The sequence below is a fragment of the Lolium perenne genome, chromosome 4 (genome assembly GCF_019359855.2).
Source record: "Lolium perenne isolate Kyuss_39 chromosome 4, Kyuss_2.0, whole genome shotgun sequence".
In the NCBI taxonomy this organism is placed as follows: domain Eukaryota; kingdom Viridiplantae; phylum Streptophyta; class Magnoliopsida; order Poales; family Poaceae; genus Lolium; species Lolium perenne.
In genome coordinates, this window is record NC_067247.2 from 352,838,013 (window position 1) to 352,851,167 (window position 13,155).

The 13,155-nt window shown below is 43.1% G+C and overlaps 2 long non-coding RNA genes across 9 annotated transcripts; one reads left to right on the top strand and one right to left on the bottom strand.

Annotated features, from left to right (window-relative positions):
* LOC127296963 (uncharacterized) lies at positions 1–3,607 on the top strand. 7 transcript variants are annotated; one of them, XR_007848819.2, is made up of 5 exons: positions 2–661; positions 1,617–1,697; positions 1,771–2,018; positions 2,150–2,430; positions 2,981–3,607. It is a non-coding gene; the product is annotated as an uncharacterized lncRNA (long non-coding RNA). The 7 variants fall into 7 exon arrangements; XR_011743963.1 differs by having other exon boundaries at positions 1–661; positions 1,617–2,018; XR_011743966.1 differs by lacking the exon at positions 2–661 and adding an exon at positions 709–1,303 and having other exon boundaries at positions 1,617–2,018.
* A 1,633-nt stretch (positions 3,608–5,240) lies between these two features.
* Positions 5,241–10,426, bottom strand: LOC127296965 (uncharacterized). Of its 2 annotated transcripts, none has more exons than XR_011743968.1 (8): positions 10,159–10,426; positions 9,356–10,061; positions 8,806–8,841; positions 7,952–8,020; positions 7,051–7,510; positions 6,714–6,799; positions 6,456–6,623; positions 5,241–6,365 (listed from the first exon to the last, which is right to left on the bottom strand). It is a non-coding gene; the product is annotated as an uncharacterized lncRNA (long non-coding RNA). The 2 variants fall into 2 exon arrangements; XR_007848827.2 differs by having other exon boundaries at positions 5,241–5,854; positions 7,239–7,510; positions 10,159–10,424.
* Between the last annotated feature and the right edge of the window lie 2,729 nt (positions 10,427–13,155).

Genomic DNA, 13,155 nt, shown 5'->3' on the forward strand with positions numbered 1-13,155 from the left:
CGCAAATGGGCCAAGCCCAACAGATTTGAGGAATCGGCTCGCAGTCCATGTACACCGCGCACCACACGCATGACCTCGCCCATCCGCAACGCCGCCTCCCCCAGCGTCCGCCGCCGCCGCGCCGGGCGAGAGCGCCATGGATGGTGCTACCGTGCGAGCGCGGCATGTCATGGTAGTATATTCTCCATCGTCTTGGGCCATCTCCGCCGCTGATTAGAAGCCATCTGTTCGCTCCTCGTCTCCTCTCTTTCAGCATCACCGCCACCGCCAGTACCATCCATCTCCGCCGCCGATTGGCGCCGCCATGGAGCAGCCGGACTACGCTTATTCCCCATCTACTCCCTCTCTCGTTCTCGCTGTCGCCGCCGCCCAGTACTGCCGCCTCGCTATTCTGCTGCTAACCCTAGCCGCCTCTACCCAAGATGAGGAGATGCCTTCGACCGCAGCCATCGTACATCGGAATCTACATGAGCGAAGGTTCAGCAGCGGAGGGCTACATGGGGCATCACCATCCTCCATAGCAGACGTGATGCGCAGCGGGACGGTCGGAAGGAGTTCCTTCGAGTCCCCGGCCACATCTCCGGTGAGCCATGTCTGGCGGCGGGTGCAGCGTCTGTACAATCTGGATCTCACGCCGCTCGAAAGCGGTCGCCTTTTTCAGGTACGCACGACTTACACAATCCCCACCTCTTATTTTTGCATACAGGTCTAAACTAGCAGGCAGCTTCTCACGTAATACAACAGCAAGCAAATTGCAGATGTTAGCCAAGGGATCAACTGTTGGAGATCTTAGCCAACGTATTATTTTTATTTGGTGATTCCTATGGAGAGGAATTTGGTGATGCACGTTGTTTCTTTGGAATATCTATGACACTAAATTTCAGATTATCTCCATATACGATGCTTGAACTTTTAATACCAAGTATCCAGATTTTATCAAAATCATCTGTAATTGGAGTGTATTAGTTTTCATTCATAAGTCTAGCTATTGCAAGATTTCGTTTTGTTGACCATAGACTCTTCACATAGGAGTTCATAGAATGTTTGTAAAATAGCTTTTCTATGTACTCCTCTTATACACTATTGATTTTAAGATCTATGGTTAACTGAAAAAACGTGAAGAGTCCGGTCATTTACTTTGCATCGGATGTGATTATAATTTGCTTGGCTGTTTAAAAGACTAAGTGAATAAGAAGACAACCAGACCATGCTTGCAGCACTGTTAGTTGTGCTGTTGTGGATCATATGTCGTCACCATTCTCAAGTGTTATTGAATGAGGTCCTTCCAAGGCAGAAGCTAGAGGTTAGCAATACATGGGTTACCATTTTCTTCATGGCGCCTTGTGTTGTTAGCTACATTGGATTACGAGTAGAGTGAATCATGCTGTCGAATAATTATTCTTCAGAAGCAAAGCTAGCGTCCTTGTCTTCCTAGAAATATGATTGTTCATTATCTTGAGTAAGACACAATTACTTATGTTCTTGCTTTATATCTCTTGTCATTGTTTATACTCTTGGGATAGCTTTTCTTAAAAATTACCTGAAGAGCAATTGTTTTGATTTGTTGTATTTCAGTCGTGAAGATTTAACTCTATTTTCTTAATTCGGTTTTTCAGTTGCGAAGATCAAGGATTGAATTCCAGTTTCTACAGACACAGTAGCCATCCGTCCTCGCCGCATGTGCTCCGCCCAACAAGGTATGATCCGCCCAACAAGGTATGAGCTCCCTTTATGTTTAGAAATAGGGTTGATTTTCTTGGAATTTTTCAGGTACTACATATAATATTGGCATTGCATGTTATATGTACATGTTTATTGGGTTAACCATTCACCGAGTGCATGCAATATTTTCCATCCCACGCGGCGGCGAGGATGGAGGCATAGAAGGAGCGTGACGGTGCGGGCTCGCAGCCCTACCTTTCCGATTCGCCTCCTTATCTGTAGTGGCTGCCACTCAATCAATCTAACCTGCACAAATCAGAATATGGTGGCAGCATTGCATGAACGGATGCATACATGTAAGATGTTTTATCTCGTTGTATACATACTGTCGAGTATAATTTATGTTAGATTATCTTTGTAAGACATGTAAGCTTGGGTTATATGATTCGTGCTCTCTGAATGACAACATGGTTTTGTTTTTTATTAGGTATCTGATCCTCTATGAGTTCATTAACTACACGAAAAGCTATACATGAATGTTACACCACCATGCAACACTTGTCGGGACAGGAAGCGTCTTTTGATAGGACATCTGAAATTAAAATGTGTGTGATAGAAAAAGGCTTCTACATGACTATATGATTTGCTGCATGAGACCAGATGATTCTTCTGGTTAATGCATTTGTGAGAAATCCAAGAACAAAGGAGAAACTGGTATTCAGGGTTAAGAGGGCCAGCCTCATGGATTACTTCCAACAACATCCGGAGGTACAACAATCGTCTACTAATTAAACACAAGTATTAATGCTCTACTCCAGTAGGGCTAATGGTCTAAGTTTGGTTGGTCGGGAGACTACGCCGCGTGGAGATTGTGCGCCCCGCGCTATGCCATGCTCTTGCAGATTTTTGTACCAACTATTACGACAACATTGCCATTTATCTCAGGAATAATAAAAGCTATAATTACATGTACATCTGCTTTTAGCGTGTATGCTCGTAAGCATTTACCAATATTTGTTTGCATCACATTAGTTAAGAATGTTTTTCATTGGGTGGGTCATAAACATCACTGTATTTGCTTAGGTTTCCATTCATAGTGTGATTACATCATATCATTTCTGGATGAATTCTATTTATCTCAGTTTAGTGTTCATACTTTGTATAAACATCGGTGCTAGATGACCTAACATTCAATTGTTGCACTTATGCTAAAATACATTGTTGTCTCCGTCCTTTTGGCCGTTGCCTACTCTTGGCTGTTAGATAATTTTAAAATATTTTGGTCAGTATGCTTGCTCAACTATTTATTTATTTCCAGGGCGCAGTACTACATATTTTGATTGATTACCAAGTGTTGGTGTACTATACTCTTCAGTTCTTCAGAACTTTATGAACTCGAGTGAGATTCTCTGAAGAAAAAAGTTAAGGAGACAATACTCAGTATCTACTTCAATCTCAATTATAAACACAAGATGTGTGTGTGTTGTCAAGTGCAAACCTCTGGAGAGTGATTTCACTATCATGCAATACTTAAGGATCAAGGTTTGTGGTTGATACATTAAAATTCTGCTCTTTTACTTATGGTGACATCCCAATGCAAATGGATCATTAGGTTTGTTATGTGCACTACCATGACCTCCATCAATAATGGTACCATCTTCTATAGTTTTATGGTTGTCAGTCGAGTTCTGCACACAGATTAGCAATGAAGGTGCAGTGCTGGAGTTGAAGGTTGAGATGAGTGGCACACAAAGGAGGAGCGAATAGAAATGGAGGCAAAGCTGGTATATATATTTCTTTTTAAATTTGGAATAACGCTAGAGTGACTGGAGTTGGGTAATGTTGAGCCACCGCGCCTACTATATATATGTATAGCAGGACATTGGAATATCTTTCGTGAAATTGATTGAGATATGTTCAAATTTATGAATTCATGTGTCATGAACTTTGCACCTGTTGATATTGATTTTGTTTCTTCTCTGGGGTTTTGAATCTGATCCTAATATGGAATGCTGGCGTTGCAACTTTCTATCGATGGATGTTGTTTTACTTTTTCTTTTTCACACAAAGAGTGGCCGAAAGCCCCCAGAGAATTCCATTAAAGTGGCAGGATTACAAATTGCAGAAAGCCCCTTACAAATACTCGCACGAAGAACCTAATATTTGAAGATAGGGACCTCCACTTTACAGAAAACACCCTAACAAAAACTAGATCAAAGCAATCAAGTCCAATGGTGTCTCTGCCACACATCGCTGGCGTCCTCCAGGCGTCGCCGCCGAGGAACCAGAGCCATCTGCTCCGGAGCCCTTTTCCGGCGAAAGCTTGCTGCCGCGGTCCATCACCTCCAAGCGGGGAACGAATCACTTCGCATAGAGACGATTTGGAGCACCCGTGGTAGAGCTGCTTCAGGGCCTCCACATCGGAGGTTGAAAAGGAGCCGCCCATGCGGCCATGGATAGCAGCGGCAAGGTTGCCACCTACTTGTTGAAGCTCGTCGACATAGCACCCCGCAGGCACCAGATAGCACCCATCCAGAGCTCCTTCATCTTCTTCCATTTCCATCTCACCACCATGGCGAGTCAGAGAAGAGGGGAGAAGAAGAAATCCCCCACGGTTGAAGCCATCCACAGACCTGGATCTTGCAGCCATCACAAAGAGAGATGCATCACCTCCAGACTCCCCCTCGCCACCTAGGCCGGCCAGGAGATGAAGAGAAATCATCGCCAAGCTTCGTCATCTCTTCCCCTCACCACCATGGCCGGCCAAAAGAAGAGGAAGAACTTGAATCTTGCACAGGCCACCGAGATCCTCCGCCGCTACCTTATTGAAGAAGGTGGATCGCCCTCCTCTCCTGATCCCCTCCACCCAGAGGAGGCAGAACAGCAGCAGCAGAGCACCTAGACCATGGATCCGGCGGAGATCCATGGTGCCACCTCCGCTACGGGACATCTGCCCAAACTCTGGCATAACGCCAAGAACAAGAAGATTATCCTACCCTATACTACTCCGGCGCTTCACCTCCACCACCTCCGGCCGGCTAATCCGACGGAGTGGCTTCGGATCGGCCCGGCCGATTGAGATGGACGACCAAGTACTGTAGACGGCTGAGAGCTGGCGGAGGGGAGAATGATGAGCTTGGATGTTGTTTTACTTATATATGAGATGTTGGAAGGATCTTGCTGAGAAGACATTTGCACAACAGCACATGAAAGATTATACCGATAAAGACGAAAAACCAATGTCGACACTTCGATGTTTTGCTCAAGGAAGTGGTATATGAATGAGACGTCCTGTAAATATTTTGGATGTGGTGCATGATGTTATACAATAAAATGTTTTATATGTTTTATTGTTTTTTATCCCGTAGCAACGCACGGGCATTTTTACTAGTGAATAAAAAAGTTGGAAGTACTTTGTTTTTCAAAGTTATTGTAGGAAAACGCCAACAGTAATTTCTATATTTAAATAAGTAAAGAAATAGTAATAACATACACAATTTACACAAAAGTGATAGGACAGCCCTGACCGCTTATTCCTGATACTCCCATGGGCATGCACGAAGCAACACCCCCACAGGCATTCTGTCAAATCCCCTTCTAGCTTTTTCTTTCTCTCCTGTGATACTACTTGCCACTACCTTTCCCCAATTCAAGCAGATCGAGTACAATTGAAGCAGATCGAGTACACTACAATGCTCCCCATGGCCTGCGCCACCGATTCATCACATCTAGCATGTCCTTCTGCCCAGGTCGCATAGCATACATACACAACTTACTCTGTGAGCCTTGTCCGACCTGCAACCATTTATTGGGGAAAGCGCTCACGCATCTGAGAGCCACGAACCAGTAGATGTTGAGAGTGCATCCTGCCACCGCTGCTCGGGCGAAGAGGGGATGAATATCCGCGGGGCGGCAATGAACCTCCGGAACCAGAGCTGGATGCGCCACCACGGTATTCTTGAGGATGGCAGCCGACACTGCCTGTCATGTGGGCTGCTCGACAAATCCAACCACTATTCGCTCCAGGGATCATTCCCACAGTTCCACTATTGATGTGCTGCCTCTCCTTTTTGACAACACAGCAAGGTTTTTTTCTTGACGTGTACCTATCTCCCTCTAATTTTAATTGTTTGCTGAAAGTTGTGCCAAGTTTCTTCTCTCTTCTACATGTGATTTGTTGAGATGATGAGACCTGAGAAAAATCACTCCAACATGATGAAGCAGCCAACAATGCTAAGACAGATTCTGCATGTCAATAAAGAACCAAACTTCGTGATAATATAACAAATCGTTGTTGAACGCAAATACGAGAAAACATAAATATTGGTTTCAAGATTCAAAGATAGTAACAGAACATAATAGTGTCTATAACCTGTTTCCGTAATGATTTCTTGTTATTGTACCCTTAAGATAGCTTAAGCTATGACTGAAAGTTAGTTCAATTCAAGAAATTGTTCAAAAAAATTGTTTCTTGATTATACATCTAAGTTACCGAGGATGCGGAAGAAGTTGGGTATGTTTGATTCTGCAAAACTATACATCTTTATTCTACAAAATAGTAAAGATTTTTTTTAACAAATTTGTACTTTTCTTTTTGGCAAAGCTAGCATAGAATGTTAGCTAACTTACTAATTTGTGTTCTAGGCAGTTGTTGTTTTGCGAAAATTACCGGAGCACGGGGAGGCAGTGGCCGCAGGGAACACCTAATAAAAAGTGAAAGATGGGAAGTTCTGCTGGTAGGAACCGATAGAGAAGCAAAAACGAGGCACCAGGACACATGAGAGAAGCCCTACCTGGAAGTAAGTCATGACAAATTTCAAGTGCACACCTTCCTATTGATCTACTGATGGCTTGATTGTAGCATGTAGATCAAAACTTTTTAGTCTTTTATCTTCACTCAATTAGACCATCAATCATTATTTTAGCACTTTTGTACACTTCCATCGCCTATACCAAGAAAACTGTGCCTACAAATTATATCAGAAAAAATAAATGTCTAGTGCTGACATTCAACTTGTGCCAACCATATTACAACATAAGAGAAAACATACCCGATTTTCGAGTCATTGTTCTAGCCTTCTTGTGTCAGTATGCAGTCACTCCGATATTCCTCCACAAGCATCTCTTGTCAGAACAACTATCCAACATAAAAATACTTGTAATTTTGTATTTAAGATGGTACCAATTAATTAATCGGGCAGTGAGCAGAATGCCTAATCCTTCAGCATGAATGTTTAAATATAATTGCCACATAAGTTGGAAGCCAATTTCTGAAAATACGAAAACATATAGCCTAACTGTATATTTGTATTTGATAAATTTGCAAAACATTATAGCTTCTAATCTAAAGATTTCAAAGACCGGCCCTAGCCAGCCAGATTGGATCACCTTCTATTTCTACTTATGTACACTTCTCGTAGTTGTTTTGCTTCTTCTGGTGCCTATAGTGTAGCAGATATATATTTCAACCTTGGTTCAGTTCTCGCACTGAAACTTATCAATAAATTGAGCAATGCCTGCTATATGAATGATTCATGCATGAAAATGAGTGGCCGGCAAGGTTGTCCTTCACCAACCTGTTGCACAATTAAATGACTGCTCGCTCGATAGACATGCTTTGATGACCAAGCCTAAGGAAAGCCGACATCCCCACGCTTGATCGATGACCTCCACATGATGCTCCACACGTCCGTTTTGGTTCCAGCGTTGCGTGCTGGTGACAGCAGCGATGGCCGCAACATGCTTCTTGACTACCTACTCTGCAGCAACGCTCGCGCATCGGTCACCTTCCAAGAGGATTTCCAAACTGATTTCCTGACACGACCAGTGATGTCCTAGCCTGGCAAAACTGAAAGGACAAATAAAATAAGCAAAGGGAAAGAGAAGAAAAATTGAGGGGAAGCATGAAAGGTGAGGAAAGATGGAGAAATACATTTGATAATGGTTTTGTAAGAAGCCGATTGGTTAATCTATGAGTTCACTGGTAAACATTCAATTATACAAATAAAACCAAAGTAGTGAACCCAGTTGATACATATATCTCAGCGTTCTTATTTTGCAAGATGTATGCTAACAGATATTTCAAATCTCAAAACGGTGAGGCAGTGAATATAATATGCAAATTGAGCTCCCCAAGTAATATTAGCAACATTTTGCTGGTATTCCAGTCGTTTGTGAATCTGTGCATAGATACTCATATTACCAATCATGCCTAAAATAGGCTCACATATATTATTAAATCAATCTTGAGATTTTAGGCTACATAAGAGCCTAATTTGGTACTATATACCTTTTGCCAATTGACACACCTGGAGACACATTGGTAAGTTCCGAATAAACTATTGCATCCTGAAACAACCTGTGTGAAAAGAGACGTAATCTTGAATAATGGGCAAGTCCAAAATCTGGATAGGCGAGTTCAGGTGACTGGAAGTTATAAAAGCAAAAGAAATTCACATATTTTAGCTAAAGTTCAGAAAATGAATTTGCTGAGTAGAATGGATATCAAAGACTACTGATTTTTCTCCATTGCTTCCTGTTGTGTACATGCAGCATAGTACCCATCTCTTAAATCTAGGACTTAGATTATCATGAATATCCCACGTGATGGATTGAAATTTAGAGAAAAAGGTGTTCTACCTTAAAATCCATTGATCTCTGAAGTTGTCAGACTGCAACATTCAATAGTTAACTGAACTGTGTTTCTGTCCTGAAGTTTAAATCACTGTGGTCAATTCACATCTAGTCCCGATCGAAGAAATTAAAAGGTGGAATCATAATAGTGATACCTATTATAACATTGTAGTTCTAACTCATTTGAAGGTTTAGTTCGAATTCACATTCAACAACCACAAATATGGATATGAAAACTACTGTATGTTTCTTGATCTATGCCCAGTCCAGTTGCTAGTGTTCAGTCCCAAGTTCACACATCTTTGAACAAAAAGAATGCACGAAAAAGTGAAATTAGCTTAACCTAAAAAATAAACCAAGCATAAGGCATTATAGGCATAAGAGTTCCCAATTCTCCATAACAAAAACCAAGAGTGCATTAAAAATTCTGGAATGCACACACACGTACTTTTCGAGACCAAAGAAATAGCGTCTTTCAAAAGATAAAGAGGCAGCAATAATCAATCACACCCTGTCGAAGCCAGTCAACTATTCAATCACACGGACCTACAAAAATAACAAAAACTGAGAATTGTATCAAGAAGCTCAAGAAGCTATAGTGGACTATCACATGAGGTAATGGGCCACCTCTGTATGTGATAGTACCCAAATAAAAATGATGAACACAACTGAATGCATTAATCCGGAAATCCATGCTCAAAGGCTGCATTTATCTGGTTTTAGAAGAAATAAATGTAGGTTGCAGTTGGAGTAGGGCACAGCTACTGAGAGCAGAGGCAGCGTCCTATAAATAACCTATGCAAAAGTGGAATCACACAATTGCTACAGGAAACTGTAATGTGCCACTTTGGAAAAAAAACTAAGTAGATGCATGACACACATACCGGCCTGTCAATTACCTATCTGTAAAACCACTAGTATCAGTCTATCCAAATAGATCCATATTTGGGACCTAATTTGTTATAAACTTCTTACTTTTTAGGTGCAGCAAGAAATAAAATCATCTAGCCCTTCTGTTGTCTCCATTAGAGTATATGTATAAATAACTGAGAGTACTTACAGGGAAACGGAGAGATACAACTCATGCAGGACCTTATTTTCATGGTTCCGCAAGACCATAGCCTGAAATGCGAATAAACGTACGTGGTTCTGGTAAAACATAACCATTGGATACAAATGAGGAAAGTACTGATTATAAGGCACATGCTTCAACAGTCCATGGTTATAAACTGATTGCACCTTCAACATAGTAACATGTCATAAAAGGTGTCCCAGGTGGTCGAATGGAAGCACCATGTAGTGGTAGATGCACTCATATTCAAGTAACCAATCTTCTGATATTGCCACCTATATATGAAATATTGCAAACATGAAGTAAGAGGCCCAGTGCATGCAGATCGCACCAAAAGGCATACAATTATTTGCACAAGCTTTTCAGTTATGCATGCTCTAGCTAGAATTCCTGTTAATAAGAACTAAAAGAAGACCGTATCAAAATTCAAGATGTAAAAAGACCATATGGGGAAATATGAGGATGTATCACGACCAAATAAGTCACTCCCAAATTTCCGTACTTAGATATTTCAAGATCAACGTGTTCTTAATCTATTGCCTGATAAAAAACATATTGAAATTTAATTTGCATTGCAGATTCACAACAAAAACAAAGTTGAAAAGAGGCGGAGAGGCAACAATTGTGGTGGTAGCGCCACCATCTTCATCACGTTCAGATCCACTTCGTCGCCATCGACGCCATCCTTGTGCATCTAGACAAAAAGAGGTACGGTTACCAAAAAAATCATTAGGCTGGGCCACGTCTGTTTAGAGAGATGATAGTTGCGGATAAATTCTGTTGCTGTCTACCTTTTTTATTCCTTCATTTGTTTTCAACGGTGACTTCTTAGAAGGGAGCACAGATAAAAATGAGGTAGACACCTGCATCTGTAGCTATGGGAAATAGCAGCAAAGAATGTGAAAAACCAAATCAATTGTGAAAAAGGAAGAATGTTAGAGATGACTGAAAGAAGAATATGCATTGGTAGTGGAACAAAGAATGATATGCATAAGGGAAAAACACATGATGGTACCAAATAAAGTATCCTTGTACTACCTGAGAGAAGACCTAACATACTTAACATGCTATCAAAAAAAAATTGAAGGCCACATGGTCTAGACTGTTTCATGGATGAAATGGACATACCTTTGACCAAAAACCGCACCTCTTGTGTAGCTTTCTCAATTAATATTTCTTAGGTTCTCAATAGGCTTCTGCAAGTTATCAAAAAGTGACTGCATCACACATGAGGATCCACAATCCTGAACCAATTGCAACCATTAGACTAACAACTTGAGCTGCTATTGTTAATTGGGGCAAAATTCCAGAAAAGCAGGAAATTACTGAGTATACATACAAAAGATAAGACATAGATTAATTTTCCCTTGTAAGTTTTATTTCAAACACCTTTTAGGAATATATAAAAGAATAGATATGAACAAACAAACATATCCAGCTATAATCGTGCAAGTCTGCATATTGGAGGTAGAGCTGCAGCTAGCTACATATAATAGCATCGGTTCCCATTTTCTCTGTGTTTCCTAGTGATTGCAAATTTCTCATTAGTATTGTCGAACATAGCTTAGATGATCCATTGGCCCTATCCAGGTAAACTCATGAAACAACATAAGATTACAATATCATGGATCGAGTCTCTCTATTTAATCCCCACAAATTCATATCTTTGTTTGTCCAGATCTATTATTTTATATATGCCTAAAAGTTGTTTGACTAAAACTTGCAAGGGAAGATTAATCTAGTAGCGCATGACAAGACCAATTCCAGGCCACATTTGGTTGCAACATACAAATTCGAACGAATCAGAAGAGGGGAAAATGACCTTTGTTGTGCATCGTCATGGTCAGGGCCGGGCATCCCTAGGTCGTCCTCCCCTTCGCATTGCCGGCTGTAGCTCTGGATGAGAACTCGACATGGAGGAGGTCCTCTGCTGCTCGTGTGACCTGCCGTCGCCCATGGCTGGTGCATCTTGCAGCAGTCGCGTGCTTCTCCAAGGCCGGCCAGCCGCCGGTCTTCCGCAGCCAGCATCTATTTCGCTGCTCATCATCTTCCTGTCGACCTTCACTAGAAGCAGCACGTCATGGTGCCCGTGCTCCTCCTTCTGTGGGCGAATGGGGCAGGGCGGGTAGGGAGGAGGGGGAGGAGGGAAGAACCTAGAAAGAGGACGAGGGGGCAGCGGCGGCTGGGGGAAACCACGGAGGCGGAGCAGTGCCGCCAGGCGGTGGAGGAGAAGGCGGAATCGGGATTGGAGGAGGAGGAGGAGGCGTGGGGATTGGAGAGGAGAAGAGACACAAGGTGATTGGTGGCGGCGGCTAGGGTTTTTTCGCTGTGGGGTGCCCATTTTATACGGCTGCTATAAAAAATGAACGGACGAGATCAACCACCAAAGAAGATCCAACGGCCCACGTGCTCTAATCGCTGTGAGGCCCCCTATGGGGGGCATCGTTTATACCTTTAGTCTAGTAGCGCATGACAAGACCAATTCCAGACCACATTTGGTTGCAACATACAAATTCGAACGAATCAGAAGAGGGGAAAATGACCTTTGTTGTGCATCGTCATGGTCAGGGCCGGGCATGCCTAGGTCGTCCTCCCCTTCGCATTGTAGGGATTCGTTGCATAGAAAACAAAAAAATTCCTACCGCGAGAACGCAATCCAAGCCAAGATGCAATCTAGAAGACGGGAGCAACGAGGGGATGATCAAGAGTAACCCTTGAAGAGATTCCAAAGCCTACAAGATGAGGCTCTTGTTGCTGCGGTAGACGATCACTTGCCGCTTGCAAAAGCGCGTAGAAGATCTTGATCACCGGTGCCACGAACGGGCAGCACCTCCATACTCGGTCACACGTTCGGTTGTTGATGAAGACGACGTCCACCTCCCGTTCCAGCGGGCAGCGGAAGTAGTAACTCCTCTTGAATCCGACAGCACGACGGCGTGGTGTCGGTGGTGGTGGAGAAATCCGGCGGAGCTTCGCTTAAGCGTGCGGGATGTGATGGAGGAGAGAGACCGCTAGGGTTTGGGGAGAGAGGCGCCGGCTAGGGCACCCTTGAGGGGTGCGGCCATGGTGGTGGCTTGAGTGGCCGGCCAGCCCCTCTCTCCCCCTCTTTATATAGGTGGAGGCCCCAAGGTTTAGGTCAAAGAGTCCGAATAAGACCCCAACAAAACCTTCCAAGTGTCCAAACCTAGGGGGAGTGGGACTCCCCCCTTTCCTTGGTGGGGTGGCCGGCCACCATGGTGGGGAGTCCACTTGGGACTCCTCCTCCCTTAGGTTGGCCGGCCAAGGTGGGTGGAGTCCCTCTGGGACTCCACCTTCCATCCTTATTTCTTCCGGACTTTTCTAGAACCTTCTAGAACCTTCCGTAGAACCTTTCGGATCATTTTAATTCATATAAAATGACATCCTATATATGAATCTTATTCTCCGGACCATTCCGGAACTCCTCGTGATGTCCGGGATCTCATCCGGGACTCCGAACAAATATTCGAACTCCATTCCATATTCAAGTTCTACCATTTCAACATCCAACTTTAAGTGTGTCACCCTACGGTTCGTGAACTATGCGGACATGGTTGAGTACTCACTCCGACCAATAACCAACAGCGGGATCTGGAGATCCATAATGGCTCCCACATATTCAACGATGACTTTAGTGATCGAATGAACCATTCACATACGATACCAATTCCCTTTGTCACGCGATATTTTACTTGTCCGAGCTTTGATCTTCGGTATCACTCTATACCTTGTTCAACCTCCTCTCCTGACAAGTACTCTTTACTCGTACC